Raw genomic sequence first — 19970 nt, 5'->3', positions numbered from 1 at the left:
AACAAATTCTAAATTAGGTGAAACATAATTAATACTTTAAATTATTTAATAAATCATCTAAATTTAATAATAATTTGAAATTCAAAAACTTGATTAATTAATTACAAGTTAAGTAAAAAAAAATTAAAATTCTCTATCCTAATTAAGTCCTAAAAGCATGCGTGTAATAAAATATTTGATTTATTTATACTTTAAAAAATTAAACTTTATTTTTTTTAATTTATTTAAAATAAAATAGTATTATCAATTATTAATTTAATATTATTATTTATTTTCAATTATATAATATTTATAAAAAATATATAAATTTTTATTTTTTTAATATTACTAATCATACTTTATTAAAAATTATTATTTTGAATTTAATTGTAATTAAAAAATTAATTTCCTATTTAATAAAAACTTCAATTAATGTTAGTTTATATTTTATAAATTGAATTTATAATTTTTTTTTATAAAATCATAATAAAAAAATTATTTTTAAGAATAATTTATTCAAACAATTTTTTTTAAAATTTTTTTAAATAATATTTTTTAAAAAAACTTGTAATAAAATATCTTGTATAAAAGATGACTGAAAATTCTACTTTTATTTTATTTTTATTTTTTGAAATTATTTGTTATTCTATTTCCATAGCTATCAAGAGAAAATGAAGATGTTAATTGTCACTCATTATTCCTGCTTAAATGCCATTATAAATGGAGTTGGTACGAATCTTATTGAAAATAGAGTTTCTTCTGAGGAGAGATGAAAGTTAGCCTGTTAATCTGCAAGGTTTGAATGAAGAGGACTTTGAGTTGAGTTGATGGCAAGTGGAATAGTTTATTGGGAAGCAAATTGTAGTAGACAATCCTTTATCATTTAGAACAAACCAATAACTTGGTGCACAATAATTTTTTTTTAATATAAATCTACGAAACAATCCATTACAGTGAACAACAAGCAAACATATTCACCATAATTTCAAATAATGTTTCATATAATCACTACTACCTAAGAGGAAAAATTTGAAGCCTATTTGTCAAAAAAGATTTGTGTACAATAATTTTAATTAATAATTATTGAATCAATAATTTATTTGCTGACATATTTTATTATTATTATTATTATTATTATTATTATTATTATTATTATTAAATAATAATAAATTGCTTTATGGTGATAGAAATTTTTAATAATCAAAGATATTAATCATGTGTGGAAGCATCCCAAACATTATTAATATATTTTTTATCATCATCATTATCATTGTTGTTGTTATCATCATCTTTTTCTTTTTTCCTTATCTTTATTAAGTGGTGGGTAAATTTCTAGAATAGTAAAACTAGATTCAAGTTACATTACAATCAAACATATTGCATTAAAAAAAAAACCACATTCAAAGGGTTTTGTAAAGGATAGTATCTTTTGATCAAGTGTAGCTTCCAATTCTTATATAAAAGTTCATTTATTAAAAAATATCAAATTGAGAAAAGACAATAAAATTTAAAAAATATGAAAATAATAAAACCCTTACACACTTTGTTAAAATGTGCATCAAATTCCCTTTTGGATTGACTGTACTATTGTTATTAAGTAAAGGATAAATTTTACAAATGTTTTTATTGGTATATGATTTAGTTGTAAAGCTCCAATAAGTAATCAAGCGTCATTGGACTCATAGTAGTACAAAAACATCACAATACGCCAAATTAATTTTTAAGGATAAAATAATAATTAAAAGTATAAAATTTATTAGATAAATTTAAAAAGGGTATAAAGGTCTTCTTATATTAAAAACCCTAAGTATAAATTAGATTTTTCTAACATCTTTTTACAAACACCCTTTATTACAAATATCCAAGAGCGTAAGGTAAAATGAGGCTAAAGATTTGGGAGTTTAGAATTTGAAAATCAATTTTTTAAAAAGAGATTCTAACTCTTAGATTAATATTTTAAATTTGTTAAATAATTTTGAATAATTTAATTTTTTTTTGGAAGATGTGAATCTAGATTATGATTTAGTTATTTAATTTGTGAATAAAAAATATATATTTTTTTTTTATGAATATAGGTTGATTTATTTATGAAGATATAAAATTTCTAAATATTCAATTGAGTTGAACTAAACAAAATCTTATATCTTAGATATGAGAAGAAAAAGAGTTTTTTGGTTATATGTGGTGATTTTGGAAAAAAAAAAATCAAATTATGTAATTGTGATAATCATGATAGGGTGTGAATGCTATATATATATAAAAGGTAAATTACCCTTTAGGGTGGGTAGGGCAAAAAAAATGACCTGAAAGGGTCGATAGATTTGATAATTCTTCTGAAGGGTAGGTTGAAAATATGATAATTCCTCCAAAGGCCATATTTTGTTTAAATGCCAAGACTACTCTTAATAAATCAAAAGCAACAAAAAAAAAAAAAAGTTCTTTAACCCAGCTGGAGCTTGAAGGTATTGAAGAAGGAAAAAGGCAAAGAGGAAAAAAAATCCAACACTTCAATTCATGATCTGAAACTCTCTCCATAAAGCTTGTTTTTTTTGTGTGAATTTATCAATAAATCCATTAAAGGTAAGATTTTTTTTAAATGCAAAAAAAAAAAAAAAAAAAAACAAACAAACAAACAAAAATAAGCCATTTTATGCAAAAATAAAATAAAATAAAATAATTTAAAACTTGGATTGAAGGAACGAAATGTTAATAATTTTAACAATGTAGATCTAAGATATTAGATTTGAAATGTTGAAGGAGGTTTTAAGAAAGAAATTACATTTTTTGTGTAAAATGTTATTAAAAGTTATTTTTTTGAATTTTTTATATTATTTTGGTCATATTGAAATTGTGTTTTTATTTTTAATTTATTTTCCGAGTGGGTTGTTTGATATGATTATTATTGATTTCCATTGAAAAGGTTTCTACTTTAGTTTTGTTGTTGAGACTGGTTTAACATGGTAGAGGGAAAAAAAAAAATTTCAGTTGTTTCATGCTTGTTTGGGACCACTTTGTTTGTGTATTTATGAACATATTTGGATTGTTGTTGAAAACTGAAATCACTTTGTATGGGACCACTTTGTCTTTTATTATGAATTTGTTACCTTTTTGTATGAGTATTATACTGGTATGATGTGTTGAATGCCTAGTAGTTTGAAGGTTGTGTAAAAGAACCATTACTTTAGTTATAAAGTACAAGTACAATACAAATGCAATACAGTTACAATGCAAAAACATTAACATTACGATACATTATAATATACCAAAATGACAAAATATTGAATTGTTTTTTACTAAATTGACATTTCTAGGCTATCATGTTGTATTCCTATCATGATCAATGTTTTGAAACAACCTTGCAAGCCAAAATTATAAAAAGACAACAAAAATACACTATTGTAATTTCAATACATGAAGTTGTTGATGGTAATCTAATGATGTATAAAAAAACATCTATAAAATTAATTTTTTTTAAAAAAATATAGAGGTACAATAAAAATATACTACAATTACAATACAAATACAATAATACTATGATACATTACAATAAGGTAAAATTTTGAAAATTTCAAATTTCTTATGAAATTGGGCAGTTGTGGGTTCTTTGGCATATCCATAACATGTCTAATATACTACAAATATTATTCTTTATGATATAAAATATGTCTCAATTGATTACAATTTTCATTTGTTGTAAAATTTTCCTTGGTTGTAATATTGTGAAATAGATTGATTTAATTGTCGGTGAAAGAAGACGTACTTCTCCATTGGTAAATGGACTTGGGAAATTCCATTTATACCTTCATGAAGGAGAGGATATTGTACCTAAGGAGGATAAACAAATACAATACAAGGGAGGGTAACAAAAAGGCATGTACATTGGACAAGGGATGTCATATGATGATTTTGTTTCAAAGGCATGTGAACGTTTGGATATTAATTTAAATGGATATAAATTTCGTTACACCATTGAGTTAGATCCATCTGCACTTCAACTATTGGATGATGATGATGACACACATATGATGTTATCCCATAGTCATGATTATGCTCGTATTTATGTACTAAAACGGGCTCGAAGAGTAGAAGTTGAAGGAGGTATAGTCAATGTGAAAAATGATTATTGGTAAGTGATATATGTTGTATTATATTAGTCATCATTAATTCCATGATGCAAGCTGCTTATAATATTACTTAACTGAGTGTGCTATATAATACAGTCATAATAGTATAAAGGAGACACAAAATTCAGTTGCATCATGTCAAGCAAACAATGAGTATAATTTAGGACTTTCTCAAGGCTTCATATCCAAATGTGCAGAAATTGAAGTTAAGCCACATGATATAAGTCTTTGTCCTCAACTTATTATTGGGAGTGTGCATAGTTTTCCTAATGCAGATGAATTTAGAAATGCATTATATACGATGTCATTAGTTGGTAGATTTCAATACAAATTCAAAAAGAACTCTCCAAAGTGAATATCTATGTGTTGTTCAGTGGATAGGTGCCCCTTGAATAATAACGTCTCATTCAATAGGCACAACTAAAATTTTGAAGGTTAACATCTTCAATGATGTACACAATCATTATGCATATGTTGAGTGTTCAAGTCATCCTTCAATGCGGGGAAGGAGAGATGCTCGTGTCATAGAGCAAGTAATAAGGGCAACCCCTCAGTATTTGCCCCAACAAGTTTGCAAAGATTTCAAGAGTCGATATGGTGTTTCATTGAGTTATAAGCAAGCTTGGATATACAAAGAAATGGAAAATGAGAGAATATATGGTCTTCCAGAAAACTCGTATATGTTGTTTCCATGGTTATGTCAAAGATTGGTAGACATTAATCTAGGGACGATTGCTTAATGTGCCAAACAAAATGGGCATTTTTGGCAATTGTTCATTGCACATTCTTTTTCAATTCAAGTGTTTTTAATGGGTTGTCGACCTGTTATTGCAATTGACTCAACCCATTTAAGTGGACTTTATAGGGGTTCCTTATTTTCTGCAACAACTTATGATGCTAATGATGACATGTTCCCAATTTCATTTGGTGTTATAAGTTCAGAAAACTATGAGGATTGACTATGGTTTTTGTAGAAATGGAAGGGCATAATTGAAAATAAAGAGGTAGTCATAATATTAGATAGGCATCAAGAAATCCTTCGTAGTGTTTCTCAACTTTTTGGAATAGAAAATCATGCATATTGCTATCGTCATGTGAAGGAGAATTTTAGTAGCTATATGACGGAACATAGTATGAAGGGAGAGAAAAGTAAAGAGGATGCATTGTTGCTACTTGATAGTGTTGTGTATGCTAGGTTGGATGAAAATTATGTTATAGCCATGGAAAAATTGAAGATATAGAACAGTGACCTAGTGAAGTGGGTTGAAGAGAATAGTCCACAACATTGGGCAATGTCAAAGTTTGCAAAAAAAAAAAATGATGGGATAAGATGACAACTAATCTTGTTGAATCATTGAATGCTTGGTCAAATGTCATTACACAATTTTGAACTTAGTAATGACACATATGGATAAGTTTTCTCATCTAGCATGTGATCATGTGGTTGCCATAGAAAATTGGAAAGCTCCAATTGGCCCAAAGATTGAGGAAAGTTGTTGGAAAACATTATAAAGAGTGAGTCATTTCCTGTATATCCCTATGTTGGTGGTGTGTTTAAGGTATTCAATATGAAGGTATATGTAAATGTGAACTTGAGAGAGCATACATGTACTTGTAAGGCTAGGCAAATGGTCGGAATCCCTTGTGAGCATGCATGTGCCGCAATATGCGAGATGAAACAGGATGTTTATGAATAAGTTGACTCATGTTCAAGCTTCCAATGCAAGAATTGATATATTCTGGACACTTCAATTCAATTCCAAATCACAATATGCCTACCATTGATGCTGGTGGATATGTTTGTGATGCTCAAAGTTGCTTATATCCTTCACTTAAACCTCCATGCTCAAAATGACCACTTGGAAGGCCTCGACACTATCGAATAAAGTCTCAATTTATTTAAAAAAGACTCATCTTTTGTTCGTGATGTCAAGTTGCAAGCCATAATTGAGCTTCATACAAAAATCCATTACCCGATTCATGATTTTAGTGTTATGCTTGTATGGTGGCATGATACTTTTTATCTTATTTTGATTATGATGATATGTGTGGTTTATGAAATTAGAATTTGTAAGAATTTGTTTTGGAACTTACTTATTTACTTGATTGTCATGACGAAGATTTTTGTATTACATATGCCACTATTTTAGACTTATGATCTTATCATTATTTAGGGTGGTTTGTAACCATGCTTTTAATGTTATTTACAAGATCATTATTAACTTTGTACATGTTCATTACCTTTGTTTAACTTGTTTTCTATTGAAATACAGGTTACATCATGACATCTTCAAGTGCTTCATTTAGAAATACTAGAGGTAATAGTAGAAACGGTGAATATCTACCATATCATAACTGTATGTGTAAATGTTCACCAAGACAAAGGGCAGTTGTTAGAACAGAATAACCCAAATAGGTTATATTATTGTTGTCAATATGAAAATACTAGAGATGATTGCCATTTCTTTAAATGGGCATCCCCCGAAGGATTTGGTGATAGCAACACCTACCGAGAACCACAAGAGGTTGTTCAAAGAAGAATATATGTCGTGAATGAAGAGTTAAACACATTTTAACAAGAATTGAGTTCATGTAGAAAGTAATTTTAGTAAGACTACTTTTATTTTTTGCTTTATGTTTGAAAATTACTTAATCATACACTTACTTCATGTCTATTATGTTTTAGATTATATATGTAATGCTTAATTACATTGTACTTTGATGTATTTGTATTTGAAATTATTTTTAATAGGTTAATTATATCCATCATGTAGATCTGTGTTAGATTTTTAATTGTAATAGTTCACAATTTTTCTACCACTTTTATTACATTTACAATACAAATTCACTAACAGTATGATAAATTATAACATAAACTAACAAAGCGATCTTTTGACTAAATACATTCCAATTTGTTGGGTTGATTACCAATTTCTTATATATAATGGTTCAACAAATGTGAACCTACTGAAAAGCAAAAAGGAAAAGTTGATTGAAAAACTTGGTGGTCATATTGACCCATTTAAAAAAAAAATTATGTTTGTAATTTTTCAAGATGATTAACATAATGTGTTTCAAAGGCAAATACCAAGGTATAAGACTGAAGAAAAATCAAATCCTTCTCACCAAGTATGTCTTAAAATATTTTATTTTTGTAACCTCAAATTAGAAATGTCTTCTTAGCTTTGATAATGATATTTTGTATTTTTAAAAAAAACAAATTGCAACAATTTGAAAACATTATAGGATAGAGTTATTTATAAACTTATTTTTGTGTAGAAATAAATTATAAAAATATGTGAAATTAATTTATTAAATTAAAATCCATTTCTTATTTTTCTAATTTTTTTTCTTCTAATCTTTACCTTCAAATGAACTCAAAATGGTAGTTTTTAGCATGTGAAGGTAGAAATATTAGAAAGGTATATAACGATGATAAAATAGGCAATCATCATTTTCCACTTGCAAGAAAATCATAAAATAGGCAATGGTCATTTCAACATCTATATCATTCATTATAATAGTAAATTTGGAAATGGAACTCAATCAAATTGTGAAAAAAATCAACTACTATAAACCAAAAGAAAAAACAAAAAACAAGGAAATCAGAATAGAACTTCCACTTTGAAACTATTGCTTGTATGAACTATTATCCACCTGCTAAATTAACAGAATTGACATAGCCATAAACCCAATATACAATAATCATTTTGGCAATCTAGAATAATCAAGCATAATTTCAAAATGTCTCTCATGCTTACAATGTTATAGACCAAACAAACTAATACAATGACTTTTCTGAACTGATACAATCTTAAATAAATCCTATTTTAGAAATAGCATAACCCAATTGCCTAATGAAACAACATCACTAATCCATAGACCAGTAGACATTTTCCCTGACTTCATTTTTTGGTGACATTATCAGTTGTGTTAGGAATTTTTCTCTTTACTTCATGACCTTGTCCTATGAAAAAGAGTATATAATAAAATATTAACGAAAATTCATGTTATTTTATTAAACAAAAAAAAAATAAAAAAATAGTGTTTAGCACAATATAATACATTTGCAATTGTACAAGAAAGTCCACCATTACCCCATAATTACATAAGCTTGATTACAAATATGTCATAATCCATCCTACAAGTAGTAATTAAGGAAATTAAAAGTAAATTCTGCATCAAATCAATAAATTTAGAACCTCATTTGCTTTCCATAGGTAAAGATGAATAAAATTCTTGCAACTTACGGATTCAATTGTTGCACAACTTCTAGAATAACGAATTCGAATTTTGTCATGCCCATTGATGGTCTTCTTTCTTGAATCCCAATGACAGTTGACAGAACGCTCACCTTAACACAATATAAAATTATAAATATCAACATCCTTGAAAAATAATGACAACAATTCACATAAGTAATTGGATTATAACTATATTTACCAGTTTCTCTATGAAGACATCCATTTGCTTTTTCCTTCCATCAATTAATGAATTCAACAACTCGATTCTTTTCGCATGAATATTCAAAATGTTTAAATACCAATGATTTCTCCCACATATTGGTATGAACAACTAAAAAAGAAAAAAAAAACAATGATTTTATCAAATTAGTTGTGTTCATGTATTTCCTGCACTATACTTAAAAATATTCAACTACAGATGACTTTCATTAAATTAAATAAAACCTGTTCATATGTGTACAACCAAGTGTTTTTGAAATATTTCCATAAATTGTCACATATGTATTTTGGAGATAATGTACCCCTCTTATTTTCTACATCAGACTGTAGTAAAAAAAAAAAAACATACATTAGATTAAAACAATCTACTTAAAACAAGAAAACCAATCTATAATTCTTACAACATATCTTACCGCAAAGTGGAGAGATAAGAAATGCTTCTTATTTTCTTTATCCTTACCATTCAAAATTCGACAAAGCATGGTTACAACCTTCATATAAATTAATGAAAATTAGAAATATAATTTTAGAGTAATTTTATCCTAACTTCATATAACTAAATATGAATACCTTATTGTCAACCAATTTGTCGGGTCCCAAGCATTTGAAGTCGAACCTTATCAAGAAGAAATCATACATGGAACATAATATTTGGCTACATAGAAATAATTATGATGTTACAAATTAAAACTAATTATTTCAAATGATTGTCTTAATTGTACTTGTTTATACTAAATCAAGTTCAACTTGACCTTTCATCACATGTATCGTCCAATGCATATGCTAAAACTTACTTTGCTACAGATGAAGACGTTGAAAATTTGATTGATGGTTGTACCATGTATGGTGATTGTAGGGTAGTAGCATGTCGACGTAGCCGATATGAACATAATGAAGGATGTTCACGGTAAGGAATAATAACATTCATCTGAACTTCATCATCAACTATATGTCTAGAAAATAAGGAAAAAAATTCATTAACGAAAATAACATGCACAGGAAAGACTAGCCATTATTATGTACTCATTAATATTTTGATATTAAAAATTACTATAAAAAAATAAAGATGCAAAAAGTATATTGTTATGTTGCGTTACTGGCTGTGAGGTCGATGAGCCTGCATTATCTTCAGCATGAGTGGAACAATCATTCAGTGGTGATCCATATGCTAATTTTAGAATGCATAACAACCAAAATTTATTTATTTATTTTAAAAAATTATAGAACATTTGTAATTAAATTTAAACTAATAAAAAATTATAACGACTAGTGCTATAAAAACCTCACTACCATGTGGTGGTGATGGGAAAGATTCATTGATATCAAGTTAGTTATGACTTCCACTTTGATGAGAAGGTGATGGGGTTTTGTTTTTATTATGGCACTTTGCTATTTTATCAATTGCTCCTCTCATTGTTCGAAGCAATTGGTGAATCTGTTTCTCCATTGCATTATACTTTGCTATAATTTCCTACAAAATGGTGCAAAGTGTAAAAGATGTATATTACTATGCATAACATATTTGGTTTACTCTTTAAATAAAAGAATAGATGTAGAAGGTTCTCACATGTACACATTGTTAATGCTCATCATGGGTAACCTTTTAAACTGTATATAATTTATAAAAACTAATTATGAAATTTAAATTAAGCTAGATTTTGATTTGGACTCATTATAAAATTTTAAAAGTATAATAAATCAACTATTGTTGTAATGTGTTATATTTTTACTATAATTGTATTGTAAATGTAATGCATTTGTGTTGTACCCTTATTTATTTTGGTGTAACTACTGTTATTGATCCCTATTAGAATTAAGTTAATTTTTTCATTCCTACATTTCCATTCTTATACCTTAATATTTTATAAAAATTGACAAATGCATAAACTTTCTTTTTCAATGATCTATCCATTAAGGAAGTTGAAAATACAAAATAAATCAAATAAAACCAAGTAGCAAGTATCCAATGAGAATTGCACACAGATACTCATATAGGAAATCAAAAGCATAAATGATACATACAAAGAGAACCAATTATGGTGCTTGGACTCATCTAAAAATATTTGACTAGTTAGGATTTAGGTTTTCTATAGGTTTAATTATACAAAAGATAATCATACAATGGTGTTTATAAAATAGTGTTCGATGCTTTTAGCTTTAATGGGTCTAATTTTTTGACAATAAAACTCAATGTAATGATAGAGTTCATAAGTCCAATTCATATGTATACAAATGATTTTCTGTATGTTTTTAATTCAATGCACTATAGCATCTTGAACTAGATAGATAAAACATTATTACTTGTGGGTAATCAGCTATATTTTATAATTCCTCAGTTAGGAGGATAAGGAATGTTTAAAGGTAACCAAGTCATGGAATTTAAAGGATAATTTTCCATTTTAAAAATAATTATTAATACCCCTATTGGTATTAACACATCATTATTAGTACAAGAGGAATAACACACAAATGTTTATTCATACTAATTTGAATTCACAAGACTAGTAGTTTTTGTTTTATATACAAAAATTATTAAATAATTTCTATACGGTAGATGAATGATATTAATATATTGATATGATGTGTTAATACCAATAGTGTATGAATAAACATTTTTAGAATTATTACTTTTGTAATCAAATATAGGTACAACATAAATGCATTATACTTACAATATAAATACACTAACATTACAATATATTACAACATAATTTAATTTATTTATGTTTAATTTTTTCATATGCTACATGTCCCTTGGCCATCCAATATGGTGTCTGACAGCTCCCAGATTGAATGCTAGCCCTGTTTTATGGACACCTAGGCATTGGTGAGGATAGTGAAGAAAATGACTACCATGTAAGCTTTGAAAGTAATAAGGTAATGTTGGTGGAACTTGGAACCACTAGAAAGTATAGATGATTCCTTTTTTACTAGAAAAGGAGTGCAATGGCTTTGGAAAAAAGAGTGCAAGATGACTCAATGGATATGAGGAAAAAAAATGGGAGAATTACAGGATAGGGTGGGTTAAATAGGATAATTACTAGGAAAGGTGGTCTCTTTTGATAACTATTAGAAAGACCAATAATATGCTTAAATACCAAAAATGTCCTTCAACTAAAAGCTTTCAAAATTCAAAGCATTTAAAGCATTTCACTTGTTGTCACAACATTTATGGTACATGGGCCCCATATTTATTGTAATTATTGACATTCAAATTTTAAATCAAAATTTTGGGTTTAATCCTTACCGTTATTCTATATAATGAAAGTATAATTTGTTATTTATACTATTTAAAACAAAAATAATTCTAAAAAATATTTTGGTGTTGTTTAAATTTGTTATTTTAATCTTACAACTTTATTAGCCTAACATACAAATATTCAATCAAATAACACACAATTATTCAATGGAATAACACGTAAATATTCATTGGGTAATATAGCAGTGAAAAAAATTAAAGAAAATAAATTAAATTATGTTGTATTTAATTTCATTAAATTATGATCAACTCCTATAGATTCTTGTCTAATAGAAGAACCTTGTGGTCCTGCTCGGACACAACTATCTCAAACAACTTGTTGAGCCGGACGAAAGAAGCTTTTCTACCTACTCCACAAGACGACCCCTCTTCTCCTTACCCGACCACACAAATAGAAGGATCAACAATAAGTTCATAGCTAAGAAGAAACAATTGCAAAGGATGAAAAAAGGTTACAGGGATATATCCTACTAAGAATCTCTAACGAGCGTCGTGGATAGAAGACTCTGTCTGGCCTTTCATACGGACCACTCCAGGGGCCAGAGACAAGGACATGCCCCTTTGTCCCACCCTTGTTCAATTCTGGGAGCCCGGTCACTAGCTAGAGGGAAGAGATGTGAGCGGACGGGCTAAACATTTCCTTCTGACTCATCTTTACCACGTAGACGAACATAACTTCTAGCAAGAAAAGGTCTAGCTAGTAAAACATGTCTAGGACGCTGCATCCCATTAGCACCCGAACAACATTTGGATGAAGGAAGGTTAAAAGGATTTGGGTGAAGTAGAGAAACTGCTCAAAGAGAGGGTAGAGGTAGACGGCGCCCCGCATTAAATTGCTCCTTACTGAAGTACGTCGCATTGTGGGACTATTTTTCAAAGGACAAAGGCTTACCATCTACTAGGAGAAAAACAATTTTATCTAGTATGCGAAAGCGAGCCCGGAACTCTTGTTCAGACAGGAGATTGATTGGGTGCTCCAACCTAAGGAGCACCGACTCCAGCGCCCTTCCGGCCACCTTTATGGGCCCTACCACCTCTGCTGGTGGAAACAACACCTCTCATTACCGACATCCTGATTAGCTATAGGTCACGTGGAAACTTGCGTGGGACAATGTAGATTGTTAGAATCAGTCACCCAACCCGTTCGCCATTAGGCGGTGCCTCAGTTGTACAACAAGGAACCTAAACGGATAGAAAGTCCAAGTCTAACGGCCCGCCTAACAAAACTTGCAAAGCAAGCCTTAACCCCAAGAAAGGTCTTTCGCGTCATACTGACACGACAGTTGCAAGACGAAATGCCTGAATCAACCATTTAGTGTACTGACAATGAAGAAATAGATAAGGGAATCTGAAAAGCCCTAGGTTCGACGGACGCTACAATCATCTTCTCCAAAGCAAAAAAACACAAGAAACCCTAAAATTTGGATTCCACAACGTCAATTTTCTGTCTAAAGTCAACAATTACCGGTGCGGCCCCTAAAGTGAACAATAAACAGAAAAGAAAAATGACGAACAAGGGGAAGCTTACTGAGATTAGAGGAGAGCGTTCGCTAGCAAAAAGGAATTTGCCTGAAGCAGGATTGAGAATGGCAACAAGAACGGTAGAAAACGAGCAACGAACGACATTGCAACAACAAAGATGCAGGAATTGAGAAGAGAAAGCTCCATATTAGGAAAAGTCAAAAAGTAAACCAAAGGGTGTGGGCCCACTATTTATAGGGACCCAAAACCCTAGGAATCCTAAAAGATAAGCCGCTTGGAAACGCATCCCGAAGCGGTGCGCTGTCTGACAGTCAACCTCGATGGATGCAACCCCTCATTGCCACTTTAAGTGACACGTGTTCCAAAAAGCCCAAGTGACTTGAAGAGACGTATAACTCATTCCACCTCTATTCATCGACTACTTGGTTGGACACAGGTAAACGGATTAAGGGGACATTGTGGGGGGTTTCCTTTCCACGTGTCCCTTTCTAGCCTAAACACTTTGGTCGTCTAGGAAAAGTATGCAACCTAGCTGGATCGTTCCATCCAGACCAAGAAAATTTCTGTCTGGCACCAAGAGTGAGAAGGTTCCTTTCCCCCATAGGGCCAAACGACATTGGGAGTTTGGACTCCAAAATAGGAAGGATTGTCCAGTCAAGTCCAACAGACCTCTGCCATGCATGATCATTCACGCCTGACATTTGAGCAGCGGACAAGACTCCATTTAGCCCACAGGTCCATGTCAATTAATTACTGCACATAGTCTCAGACGTCAATAGGCTGAGGTGTTAGGCAGCTACACGGTCCAAGATCTTGGCAAGTCAACAGATGGCACCTGCTAGCCGCCCTTGATTGTGATGATTGCCCAGCCGCCTGTGGGACAACCATCATTACAAAAGAAGGATAGAGTGCCTAGTCAGCACTACAGTAGTGGTGCCATCGACTCTATATAAACCCTTTAAAAAACACAAACAAGGTACGTGCACACATACGTTAATTCTTTCCTACAAAACAGCTTAAGCTATTCTTGTCTAACTTAAGCTTCAAAGGGGTGTGCTTGAACCACCCGTCTGGACATCCTTTTGTGCCGGAAAGAAGCCCGTCCAGTTTCATTTTTGCTAGACAGATTCTTTAAGAGGCACGAGGAAAGGAAGAAAGTCGTTTAACTTTAGTCAAGCTAGACAAACCTGACTCCAATTGGCTTAGTATTAACAAATACTAGATCATTAAGTTTAAATGTATACTTTTTTTTTATCATTAAAATATATATTTTTAATTTTAACAATAATTTTCAAAGCACATAAACTTCAATAGTGCAATTTTATTTAGCAATTACGACACTATAAAATTCAAATTGCATTTGGAAATTGCGGTTTCAACTTAATTTTTTTTTTTTTTTTAAATGATGATATGGCTCCTCTATGGCAACAAAAAGAGCATTTTAGACAAAAGTTTAGGAAAGTGGTTAAAATAATTTTTTTCCTCATAATAGGGCTATTTTGGCCCAAAACTCTTAAAAAACCTTCCAAAGTTTTTTCCAAAGTTTTTTTTTTTTTCCTTTTTCATTCTCATTAATGCCTAATATTGGAATGAAAACAAATAATTATTCAAACCTTATAGTCCTAGGTACATTCAAATACAAAAATCAAAATCATCAAATCTATTTCTATTCAAGAAGTAGAAAATGAAACAAAATAATTATTCTCTTTCCCCATTTTTATGTACCAAACATGGCCTAGACATTTGAGAGAAGAAAATGATTAAGCTTCTTTATTATACATGCTTCCTTCAAAAAAAAAAAAAAAAATAGGCATTAATTTCATGCATTGGTAATTATCAAATTGAACCTAAATAAATCAACTATTAGGCGAACATCTAAATAAACTTGACTTTATTAGTACAAACATGAAAATATTTAATGTGGGGTTATATATCCATGTGTAACATGATTGAATTCTATTCAAATGTGTAAAAATAAATAACTAAATAATTACATACCTCTTTTTCCGGCTTTGCTCATGCCATTAAGATTTTTCACCCACAAAAAACAACCTATATTACAAAAAATGAAACAAGATGAACAACATTTTTAATGCTAAAGCAAATGTTCAAATTATAAAATTATTATCATTAGACAAATATTTTTTTAAACATATGAGCAAGCTAATTGAAAATAATAAATATAAAGAACAAAGATTTTTTACAATGCTTATAAATAAGTTAAAACAACAAAAAAAAAATATATTAATTTACTGAAAAATCTAAATTTATGAAAGGTATTAAGAATCCATTGTGTAAGCTGAACAATTAAATAGGAATTTAAAATTAAACTATTATACCTTAAATTGGAAAGAGCTAGATACTTGGTGTTTATCAGAATCTTATCGATCTCTACCCTCCATAGATCATAAACAAATTAAAAAATAAAAATAAAATTAAAAGGAATATTTATTTCGAGCCCTTCGAAATACTGAAAGCAACCACTTTACAAAATTGTATTCATGTCATGTAACTCACAGGTTTTTCTATAAATAAAAATAAAATAAAATAAAATAAAATAAACTACAAACTGTTGATTGTCTTGAAGTAATTCAAAGAATAGCCCTCAATGTATCATAAATTCAAATTAAACCACAAAATCAAAAGAATGTAAAACTAAGAACATATGTACCTCCAGGAGTAGGAGCCATTGATGTTGTTGGAAGTTTGATCTTCCAAAGAGCTTTAAGATGTGATTGTGCTTCAAGAGAACTTCCAAAGACCCTAAAGGGCCTTTTTCTGTATCCAATGTTTTGATCCCCTCTCAACCAACAGTACAAGAATATAGCTAATCGTAAAAGATTAAAGCTAACCATAAAAGACTCCGACTCACCTCCATATATGCTTCTGATTTTTTCCAAGAAAGAATGAAAGAGTGATGCTTCTGAGAGGCGAGAGAGGAAAGAATCGTTTATTTCCCAAAGAGACATTCATACTTCTTCCAAAGGAGGATTTAATCTTTTAAGTTAACTGGGAATAGATTTAAACAGCTCCATTGGAAACTGTAAAGGGGACGAAATACAACACCATTGTGGGAAACGACACATCTGTAGTGTTGGGGTTTGTGGTATTGGAACTTTCAGATAAGGAATTTGAAAATATTTAAATATATAATTAAAAAATAAAAATTTGGTCGAATAAGAGAGTCCTCTCAATATAATCTTTATGAATAATAAGGAAATGTTTGCATGAAGATCAACCCAGTATGATTTGTATGTTCTTAATTTTCATAAAGAAATGTTTATCGAAAAAAGAGAGTTCAAAGATATTTCTGAACAGAGAGTAGATACAGAAGACCCTTATTGAATGTAAGGTTTCTTCTGAAAAGAGACGAAGTCGGTCAACATCTCTGAAAAGTCTGAATGAAGTGGACTTTGAGTTGAGTTGAGTTGATGGGGAGTGGAGCAGTTTATTGGGACTTCAAGAGAAATATTTTCTGTCTTTCACGTTGCCCTTTCAGCTGTCTCCACTCGCAACTTTTCAACTTATCCTTTCTTCCGATATCATCAAACATCTGTAAGAAGTGGTTGGTAAGTTTCCACAATATAACCATTCAAGTTATACACTACAATCAAACCTATTACATTAAAAAAAATAAAATCATAAGTAGCCAGATTCAAGAGGTAGTGTAAAGCATAGTATGTTAATTTTGACCAAGTGCACTTTCCAATTCTTATACAACAGTCTATATATTACAAGAAATTAAAGTGAGAAGAGGATTAAAATTTTAAAAACATGGCAATAATAAAACCCCAAGTAAATTTCTATTTGAAAGTGTGTCAAAATTTGCCTCAAATTGCCTTTTGAATTAACTTTACTATTATTATAATGGAAGTATAAATTTTAAAAAGATTCTCTTTGATTATAGGATTTAATTCTAATGCTCTTGTAAGTAGCCAAGGGTCATTGGACTCATGGCAGCACACAAACATATCCCCTTGTATCTATGGAAATAGTCATGCAAAATACAAATATTCCCTCGTACATACTTATTGTGTTACAACATGTGTATGAATGTGTATTGTCATCTTAAACAAACTAATGTTGCTGTCAATTTTTCTTGGACGGTAAGCTCATTTTTTTATTTAAAACAATATAAGGCTATATAGCAGATTCAACTGATATTTTTTTCATCTTGTCCTAGATATGAAAATTATAGGTTGTTCAAGTATCCTTGTTGAATGCAATTGATCAACAAAAAATCTTATTTATGTAAATTCTCAAATACTTACAACAACAATCATTTGTATAAAGCCCAAACCCCCACCCTGTCTTCATGAACTTCATAACAAAATACAATAATCCTCCCTATGAAATAGGAACAATTAATTTAATATCAATAAGTCCAAATTGCTTTCAATATCATGCACAAGGAGGATTTGAAAGTTTGTCGTTTTATACAATAGAACCATCTAGAGGGAGGTTGAATAGATAATCTTTTATTATTAGCTCAAAACTTCAATTTTTATTTTATTTTATTTTTTTGAGTTATATAATTATGAATATTTAAAGATCTTATATCATAAAACTACTTGGAGGAGATTTAGTGTCTTTGTGTATTGGTAATTCTAGGTTGAAATTTTCATTGTATTTGCCTAACTCAATTACTTCAAATCCTTCCTCAAACTCTTGTCATTCTTAAATTGCTCGTAATTGAAGATTGTTAAATGAGATAGTTAGTGTTCTTAAGGCGATTGATGATATTAAACATTGATCAATTGAGTTTTAAACTTTTATTCTTTTATTGAAAATTGGAGTTGAAGTTTAAGGATATCAAATTTTGTATTTAAAACATTTGGATCAATTATTGATTGATCATGCTAAAAGGTAACAATTTATGTTATAACAAGAACTTTACAATCTCATCTTATCAATTAGAATTTGATCATATTGATAAAATTTTCATTTTTTTTCAAACAAATTTAAGTTGTTAGATGGAGATTAAAACCTTTGTATTTAAGCCATTTTTTTAGAAAAGGCTTTAACACTTGTAAGAGCTACATGGCTTTCTTAAGCTTCAAATTCTTTATCTATTTGGGGATGCTTGGTTTGAAAATTTTTTTTTATGGGTTTTAAGTTAAAAATCTTTCAATATAGGTTTCATCCACACTATTGCATTTGTCATATTTAGGATAAAATCTAAATATCTTCTTGTATAAATTCAAGAGAAGATCAAAGTTTGGTGTGAATTCTAAGTATGTTCTAAAAGAAGAAAGTGTGTAACTTAAGTTTGAAGGTATTAGGCAAACAATTCTGAAGAGAATTGAAGGTTTGAATTAAGTAAATCCTTGTCTTCAGTGTATGTATTTTTATTGTCTATTGGCCTATGATATTTTACCTTTTCAAAGGTTTTGTGCATTAAATCTTGTTGTTATTGTCTCTTTATTTCTATCTTATATTTTCATTAGTCTATGATTTGTCTATGCATGTTCCATCAATTTGTTATATATGTTGGTTGATTGAGAAAATGAACTAAAATTTGATCATTTAAACTTTGGCATAGTATAAAATAATTTATGATTTAGTATTAATGAGAATTGAAACTTTGTAAATGATTAAAACTTTGCAGATTTGGGCTCGAATGTTGAAGCATCTCTTAAAGGCAGTGGAGGTGCCCTCAACACTTGAGTATCCCTTGATAGCACTTGAGCATCTTTTTAAGGCTCTAGGGTATACTTGAAGCTTTTTTATTAAAATAAACATCTAATTTTTCAATTTTCATAATGTCTACTTCATGTATTCTTAAATCATCATTATTCTTTTTGTAACCCAATATTTATCTATATTTTCTCAAGTCGATTGTACAACAACCTTGCATCTTCAAAAGAAGTGTAAGTCAGTGAAACCAAATTCCCAACCTAATCTAAATAGATTAATGCAGCACCACTTTAATTAGGATATAATTAATCAATTTCAAAAAATAGCATTTAATCATATAAGGAAATATATGATTTATGTTTAAAAAAAAACCACCAATAAAGCATCCTAGAGACTTTACATGTATAAAAATCACAAGGTTCATAGATTGTTAAGTTAAATCCACTAAATATGAAGAATAAGTATATAGATTTACCTAGTAATTATTACTCTTCCTTAAACTTATATTGTCAGTCACCAATTCTCAATTCCATGACATAGTTACCTCCATGCTGCATGCTTAGTGGATTGCTCATGGCCTTGAGGAAATGCGATAGACAATGTGAACTACAACAAGGCAAACTCATTAAGATGTTCCTTTTTAGTGCATAAGGTGTGCAATAAAATGAGATTGAGAATCCTATACTTTGAGAGAAGGATACTATAGTAAAAAATGGTACCAATACTATTGAATGACACACAACTCTTAGCGCTCCTTTATTTTTATTTTTATTTGTGATTACATCGCTTTTTGATATCAACATTAGAAATAAAAAAGTCTCATATTTTTTTAGTGCTTGCATATTGAAGGTTCGTGCTATAAGAGTTTGAAAAACTTGAACAAAAACTCCCTTGAATGACGTATCAAAGCTCAATGTATCAATGTTAACATAAACGTTCAAGTAGAATAGGATAACATTTCTATGTCATATGATGAAACATACTAAAAGGGAACCATGAATATGATTGGAGAAATATATAATATAA

Source organism: Vitis riparia, chromosome 2, assembly GCF_004353265.1.
Source record: "Vitis riparia cultivar Riparia Gloire de Montpellier isolate 1030 chromosome 2, EGFV_Vit.rip_1.0, whole genome shotgun sequence".
NCBI classification, from domain to species: Eukaryota; Viridiplantae; Streptophyta; class Magnoliopsida; order Vitales; family Vitaceae; genus Vitis; species Vitis riparia.
This window is presented reverse-complemented; position numbering follows the sequence as displayed.